Source organism: Vicugna pacos, chromosome 18 (assembly GCF_048564905.1).
Source record: "Vicugna pacos chromosome 18, VicPac4, whole genome shotgun sequence".
In the NCBI taxonomy this organism is placed as follows: domain Eukaryota; kingdom Metazoa; phylum Chordata; class Mammalia; order Artiodactyla; family Camelidae; genus Vicugna; species Vicugna pacos.
Genome location: NC_133004.1, coordinates 32,681,386 through 32,687,620, shown reverse-complemented (window position 1 = coordinate 32,687,620; position 6,235 = coordinate 32,681,386).

Here is a 6,235-nt window from a genome sequence, read left to right as displayed (position 1 = left end):
TAAGCTGCATGAAGCCAGAACTTCCTGTTGGCTTCATTGGAGATACTGCTGTAGAATGATGCCTAGGACATACTGAGTTACAGCTCAGTAAATATTGACCAAGCAGCTACTCTGTTTTCACACTGTTCTTTCTTCCTGATGTGCCTCTCTACTGGCATCTGGCACAATATGATACTATTTGACTTTATCATGATTTTAAAAATCTAGTCTGTGGTTTTTTGACATTGGAAATCAATGGTGGAGGTCAATCCAGGCAGAAGAGGGGATATGTTACAAGTAATAGAAATACAACTCACATAGCTTAAGCTAAAAAAGAGGATTGGCTCATGAAACCAAACATTTCAGAATTAACTGCTTCAGGAATAGCTAGATCCAGGAGCTCAAAGTAAGTCATCATCAAGATTGTTGGTTCCCTCTCCAGCTCTCAGCTCCAGTCTGAGGCAGAGTCTTTCCTCATGGCAGCCCCCAGCAGATTCAGGTTCACAGACTCCCAGTTTAGTCAGCCCTGCAGAGAAAAAGCCTCTTTCCTGACAGCAAGTCCAGGGAGGCACTGACTCTGTGTGTCATGTATGCATCCCTAAACCCTACACTGTAGTGAGGGGTATGGGGCACCCTGACTGGCTGGGCCATGGTGGCATGTGCCCACCATAAGGGTTGTTGACCTCAGAGACAAAGAATGGATAATTCTCCAAAGGAAAATCCTGATGCTTTATTATATGTTTTAATTTTTAAAGAAAGAATGAAAATTAATTAATTAATTTTTAAAATAAAAGAGCAGTGGGCAGGTGGAAATGACTGGTATCAACTGCATCCCAAGTGGTGCTCTTCTCTCTTCATCCTCTCACCACTTGACCAGTTGACAGTCTTTGCTTCAGAAGCTCTCAGTATTAATAGCACCTTCTGGTTTTGAGAGCCCAAGAGCACACGTTCGTGTGCTCTCCTTCTCTGAGAGAAAAGTATTGCTATGCTCACTCCCCAGGTAAAGAAATAAAGGCAAAAAAACAAGTTGCCAGGGTCTCTCAGGAAATTACAAAGGATTCTGTTTTGTCTTGTTCTCTCTGACTTCATGTCTGTTCCATCTGCTCAGCTCGGCGACAGCCTCTGTGGACAAGGAGCAGCGTTCCCACACCTCAGCATTCAACCCCTAATTCTGCCTCAGTGTGGAAAGGTGGAAAGAATGGAAGTTCTTCTGATTAACATTTCCAACAGGACCTAGATGCCTAGATGCCTGACCTAGATGCCAGGTGGAAGCTCAAGGTCTGGAAGGGCCCAGGAGGTGTAGAAAAATTGAAATATGGTGAGACTAACATCTAGATCTTAGATTTTTAACAGAGTCCTGGTGTAGGTAGGCATGGGATCAGACAATCTTCAGAGCCACAGAGGGAAGAAGATATTTATGAGAAGTTGAGCCCTGAAGGAGGGACAAGGAGCCAGTTATTTGAAGAGCTGAGGGAAATATATTCTAGGCAGGGGGAAGAGCAGGTGCAAAGTCCCCGAGGTAAGTGTGTGTCTTGTGTGTTTGTGGGGCAGCAAGGAGACCACAGAGAGAATAGAACAGGTCAATGGGAGAGATCGTGAGGTCCTTGTAAGCCATTGGAAGAGTTTTTTCTTTCACTCAGTGTGAAACGAGGAGCCATGGGAATCAGTGAATCAATCGTGCAGATAGTCTGTTGGCACCCAAGACCAAAACTCAGGTAGAAGGAAAAAAATTGGGTGAGCAGAAACATATATGTTGTATATATTCTTTGGCATAAATCAGGTGGTATGTAAAAATATAACCAGTAAAAAAATAAGAAAATTTTTAAAATTAAAAAAACTTTAAAAACCAATCAATCAATCAATCAAATCAAAAATTTAAAAAGTATAAGCAGTGAGGGTGTCCCATTCTTGAGGAGTCAACTGGCCACTCACCTGGGGGCTCCACAAGCAATGTGCAGGACAAGCAAGGGATGTGGTGGTCAGAGGTGGTTGAGACCCGCTGGGTGCTGCCCAGTGAGGGCCTGGGACTGCTGTGGAGCCTGGCGTCAGCCTCGGAGCTCAGGGCTGCTGGAGGACCTGGTGTCAGCCCGGGGCCTGCCTGCCTCTCTAAGATGCCTGTTCTGGAGCTCAGTCCAGTGTCTGTCTCTGTTCCAAGTCCTTTTCATAGGGACACCTGATGAAGCCTCATCTGGCCTGGGAATTGAGTCACAAACCATTGGTCCTCAGATCTGAGGCTGTCCACACTGTGACCCAGAGCCCCATTGGCTGGCTGCCTGAGATTTCTATTTCTGGCCCAAAGTCTGTTCTGACACATGTCTCTGGGTTATGAGGTGACTTCTGCCTGAGGTCCCCCCACCTGTATCCCCTACCTATCTGAGCTTCCTAAGCTTTAACTGCAGCCTCTTCTGTTCCTTTCTTACCCTCTTGCTCCTGTGCTCCTTTGACCTTTCTTTGCCCATTGATGACAGCCATCCTGTGACTTTGCTAATGACAACTAACATTTCTTGAGAGCATCCTGTGGGTCAGGCCTCATACTACTACCACTAACTAAAACCTACAGTCTTCCCACATGCCAGGGCCTGTTCTAAGCACTTTACAAACAAGATCTCATTGAATCCTCTAAACAGTCTTATGAGTTTGGATTATTTTCCTCATATTACAGATGATGAACTTAGGCACAGAGAGGTTAGATAACTTGCCTAAGATCACACAGCTACTCAGTGGCAGTGCCAACCATTTATGTGCGTAATTGCCACATCAGTCCTATCTGGCTGATATGAGTAGCATCTCCACCCAATAGACGAGCCAAGCACAGGGAGGTTTCATGCCTTTATCAAGGTCACCCTGGGAAGAGCTGCAGCTGCGAAAGGAGTGGAGGCCTATTTGACTCCTCTGGGGGGCCCTGACCCAAGAAGTCCTGTATCTTCCTGATTTTACCTTCATGTCTGGGTTGAGAGGTGGGCAGGGCTGGAACTGTGGGCCTCATTTTACAGATGGGGAAACTGAAGCTCTGTGTGTTTGGGCAGAGCAGAGCCGGGACTTGCACCGGGACTTTTCACCCCTAGGCTGGTGTTTTTTCTCTGCAGCCCTGCCTCCTGGACTTCGAGCTCTTCCTTCCTGGCACTCAGCAGACCTGCCTTCCCACCTTCTCCTCACACCCTTCATAGCTTAGTCTTCCTGCTCCTGCATTTGTGCGTCATTTACATAGAACACCCAGCGATGAACATCTTGTCAATGGGAAGGTCCCCCCCGACCCCCTTTCTCTCAGCCCTCCCAGATGCCCACTGTGGCCTTGAGAGTGCCCCACATACAGGGAAAAAGAGGTGGGACTGAAGGAGAGAAGCCCTTTTCCCCTCGCCAGGCTCCTCCAGAACCCCCAGGGTCAGAAGTCCCATAGAGACACCACATTTAAGGGCGGCCCCGCAAAGTGAGTGGAGGGGGTGGGACACCCAAGCCACCTTGCAGCTGCCATGAGTGCATACTGCAGAATAAATCCTGGTAGGCCCCTGGTGTGGTGCGGGATGGGGCGCGTGCATACAATGGGAGGGAGGTCCAGTCACCAGGGCTGGAATTCTGAACCTCATCCCCCTCTACTCTCCTGGGAGCAGGTGGGCGCTGTACCTAGTCTCAGCATCTCAACACTTATGCTTGGGAGACTCAGAGGTGTGGCCCTGGCTCCAGCCTGGCTTCACCCCCACCCCCCAGCCTTCCCGCCTTCACTGATGCCCATCTTGGTTTCACCGAGGGGTTAGTTCCAGGCTTTGAAGCTGACATCATAGGGCCCAGGGATTCCCCTCACTGGCCCGAGCTGAAAACGAGGGACTCGAGTTCCAGTCTTCATTCTGTCACTAATCTGCTCTGTGACCTTGAACAAGACTTCCCCTCCCTGACTCCATCCTGATGTCACATCTGAAGCTTCTAACTTCTGCTTCCTGAACTCAGGATTCCCATGCAACCCCATGGAGTGCCCCACAGGGTCAGAGCTATAATGGGGCTTGGAAAAGATTCAGAATATTGGTGGTTGGTTCCTTTCGCTCTATATATAGCCATCTAGGTTTTCATTTCTATATGTAAAAATAAAGGCAGGATTTGAAAATTGTTACCACTTTTCAATGAGGAAACTGAGGTCCAGAGCAGGCTACTGACTCACCTGAGGTCACCAGAAGGTGCACACTGGAGTCTATGGCCCATGGTTCCTGTCTTCCTTTCCAGCATTTCTCACTCCTCACCACATCCCTTCCATTTCCTACTGGCCCCAGCCCAAGCCTCAGACCACCAGATAAGATGTACTTGTGGAAACCGAGGCCCAGGTGGGCAGAGGCCAGCCCAGGCCCATCCTCCAAGGATATAGACAGAAGCTGGTGCTTCCTTCACCTGCCCTCTGGCTTTTTGCCAGGGATCTGCTAATATCATCAGCCCAGGGCCATGTCCAGCAGCCCAGATGCCTCCTTACAGCCCTTGGCACCTGGGTTGGAGCCTTAGCCATAGTGGGAGAAGGCTGGCCGTGAGACCATAGGGCTCAGGCTGGTCCCAGACCTGTTCCTCCAACTGGACAACTTACTGCTCACCAGTCATGAGCAGAACCTGGATTAGGCACTTGTGGCAGAAGACAGATGATTTATTGACAGCCTGCTATTGTTAGCTACTGGGGGTATATCCATGCACAGAACAGGCCAAAATTCCCATCCTCGTGGAACCCGTATTCTAGAGCATGAAGGCAGACAAAAAAATAAGTGAGAAAATGTTTGAGATCTAAGTTCGAGATCTAAAAATGTTAGATATCTAAAATAGAAAATGTTCAAAATCTAAAAACATAGAAAAATAATGTAGGGAAAGGAATAGAGAGTGCCAAGGGCAGGGTTGCATTTTTTTAGGGTGGTCAGTGAAGATCCCACTTGTGAATGTGACATTTGAGCAGAGAAGTAAGGAGAGAGTGAGCTGTGCAGATATCTGGAAGAAGAGTGTTCTAGGCAGAAGAAACAGCAAGCGCAAAGGCCCTGGGGCGGGAGCATGCCTAGCATGTTCTAGGAGCAACAAGGAGGCCAGTATGGCTAGAGAGGTATGCGCAAGGATAGAGTGGGCAAGATAGAGAAATGTGAAACGTCCACTGGAGACAAGATTTATGGCAGGAAAAGGGGAGCCATTCAGGAAAGAAAGCCTGTGCCAAAGGATATTGGTACAGAGAAGGTTGAGGTGTGGGAACTCTGGAGAAGGCAGTAAAGGTTTTCTAGGCAAAGAGATCAGTTTGTGCAAAGAAAGCATAAGGTGGTTCATGAAGCTTTAGTTGCTGGAGCAGGAAGAGGGCGGGAGTGAGGGGTGAGGCTGGAGGAGTCAGCTGCAGACACACTGAGATGGGCAGAGAAACAGCAAGGGCCGGGAGGTCTCAGGGAGCCCTGAGAAGGTTGGGAGGGCCAGGAGGTTGTGGTTAGAGAGTGTGAGATGAGGTTCAAGGTTTGAAAGGTACAGCAGTTCTGGATGATGACAAAGAGGCAGGAGTGGCTGTGGTCGGGGGTGGGTGGTGAGTGGGGTGGCCACACGTCCAGGATAATGGCAGGACTTAAGGATGTGAGAAAAAACAGCGAGGGCCTCTGTCTGGCCTCACTGTCAGTGTCAGGATGGATAAGACCTCACAGTGGGGAGCTCCAGTTGTATAGGAGGTGGGGAAATGGACTACTACCACCCGGGGGCACTGCAAAGGAATCTGACCCAGGCTAGACAGTAGCCAGCATATCTTCCTTTTCCTTCTCCTCCAGCAGCCCTCTGAGATTGCTCCCCGGCTGCTGCTGGTACTTCCCTGGCTGTTGGTCCTTGATGGCCATACCCAGGCACGGCTGAGGAGGCAGGGTATAGGAAGGGGAAGCCCCTTGGTTTCTGTCTCATAGCAGGGACCCAGCAGGGAAACCCCACGGGTCCTAAAAGGAAAGTGGCAGCAGTGGGCTTGGGGGAAGACCAAGAAACCCCCATCTTCTCCCTGAAGATGGGAAATCCAGGGTGGGGCTGGAGGCGGGGTTGTGCTGGAAGGGAGATCTGTAACCAGCCCTGATAGCCGTCTACAGAGCAGAAACACCAGGACTATTCTGGAACCTGGCTAAACTCTGACTCTGACCTCACAGAACCCCAACCTGGTCACAGGCTGAGCCCTGACCTTGGCCATCAACTGAGCTCTTATCCCAGCCCAAGCCTGAGCCCTGACCTGAGTCACAGGCTCAGTCAGAACCTTGGCCACAGACTGAGGTCTGTGCCACATCTGGACTGA